Here is a 2,168-nt window from a genome sequence, read left to right as displayed (position 1 = left end):
CCGCGATTGGTTTAATTTTTACTATATGCTATGCGTTATAACCTTTTTCGGATACTTCCTTTCCACGATTTTTAAATGGTCAAGTTTTAAGATTAGCTTCAAACGGATGGCGAGATTTATCTGATGTACATGTAAATCAAAGTAGAATGCAGTCTATCATTATTATGAAAACATAATTCACACCTTTGTTTTATACAAATGAATTATTGCAATTAAGAACAGTTTTCAAGCCCCAAAGTCCATTAAAACAATACAAATTGGGAGCAGGGCAAAGACGGACATCTAAAAATCATTAGAGGTGGGATCAGGTAACTGCCATTGAGGAACAAGCATTCCCTGTCGACCAGTCACATCTGCACTGTGCTAAATGCCATGAGTCGCCCGCGTTTCGCAGTGGTTAAGGCGTCTGCTCTAGAGTTGCTGTGTAAAGAGCTATGTCGCGGGATTGAATCCCACTGCTGGACGTGGAGACCGGTCCTTTGGATGAGACCGTATAAACCGAGGTCCCGTGTCGCTGGCACGAAAAATATCCCGCGCACCTCACTGCTCAATGGCCCTGAGTGCCGAGTATAGGTCAAAATTTGTAGTTCTCCATCGGAAAGTGGTGGCGTCTCCATATGAGTGAAAAATTCTCGTGAGGGAAGTTAACAAACAAACAAAAAAACAAAACATTGCCATGATCGAGCAAACAGAAAATCCAAAACAATTCAATGTTTAAATAATTACTAACAATTAGTATGAAAAACATATATATATATATATATATATATATATATATATATATATATATATATATATATATATATATATATATATATATATATATATATATATATATATATATATATATATATATATATATATATATCTATCTATCTATCTATATATATATATATATATATATACATACATACATACATGTATATTTAAGCGTTTAATTTTTGCACGGAAATATATTTGAAAGAGCAAAAGTACCAAAGAACAAATGTACAACGTTAATATGACAAACTATTAAGGACTTTCCATTTTTCTTACTATTTTCTGATTTGTTATATGAAATGAACATTGCCTCTGCTTTCAGCTATTAGAAATTTCATTCTCTCTAAAAATATATATTGAATACTTCAATGAATATTTAATATTTCAGAAGGAATGACAAAGATGAAGATAACGAACAGTGATAGACCTTAAAAAATCTCTAAACAATGCCATTCTGTAAATGGGCATAAAAGACAGAACCCCGGAATGGAATCAGGTACATGTACCTAGGAGGAGTAAGGATCCCCTGTTAACTAGTCATACCCGCCGTGATCCCTATGTATTGATCAAATAGACGGAACATTCCGTAGTCAAATTCAGTATAAAAATTGTTATGAAACACGTCAGCCAAAATAAGATCCAATGATAGGTTATATTTGCTAATAAGGTTTGACGACCATAAAAGCCATAAAAGTAAAGAAATGCTGACTTTAAACAATTAGAAGGAAACCATGCTCACATAAAACGTTATTAAGGCTACTCTAAGCATTTAATCTGAAACGTTTTTAAACAACCAGCTTGGCATAATTAACGGTTCTTAGACGAATTTCAGAGACATGTTTGAATGTTTAAAATTTTGATTTTTCTTTCATGAGGTAGGACTACTTACTTATGCCATAGTGCAACTTTTAAAGGAATTTAAGCGCAATATCTTATACTTTAGAGAGGAAGGTAAATTGAAGTTAACAAATCGAACCTTTGACGATTTTAATTGCTACGGGTCTAGATCCATCCTTATGAAAGTTTTAAATATTAGATTTAACAGACTGAGTTTTTATTTAACTTTTCACAAGAAAAAGACATATATTAACAGTAATAACATAGTTTTGATTAAAAATAAAATTTTAAAATTAAACCTACCCCTGTGATTTATATGGACAACACTCTTATATTACGAATTCGCTTTACAAAATTTAACATTAATATACGGATATACAGGAGACTCTCGATCTCTCGAAGTTCAAGGGACCACAAGAAAAGTTCGAGAGATCGAGGGGTTCGAGAGATAGAAAGTGAATAAAATCCGGAATTTTCAGTTTCGATCATCATTGTTCTACTATTATAAATACCGGAAGTATTATGTTGATAATGTCATTGCACGTTTTCATTCGTATTTTACAGGTAATTCG

Source organism: Saccostrea echinata, unplaced genomic scaffold (assembly GCF_033153115.1).
Source record: "Saccostrea echinata isolate AGI-Se365-2 ecotype Australia unplaced genomic scaffold, CSIRO_AGI_Sech_v1 ptg000022l, whole genome shotgun sequence".
NCBI lineage: Eukaryota > Metazoa > Mollusca > Bivalvia > Ostreida > Ostreidae > Saccostrea > Saccostrea echinata.
This window is presented reverse-complemented; position numbering follows the sequence as displayed.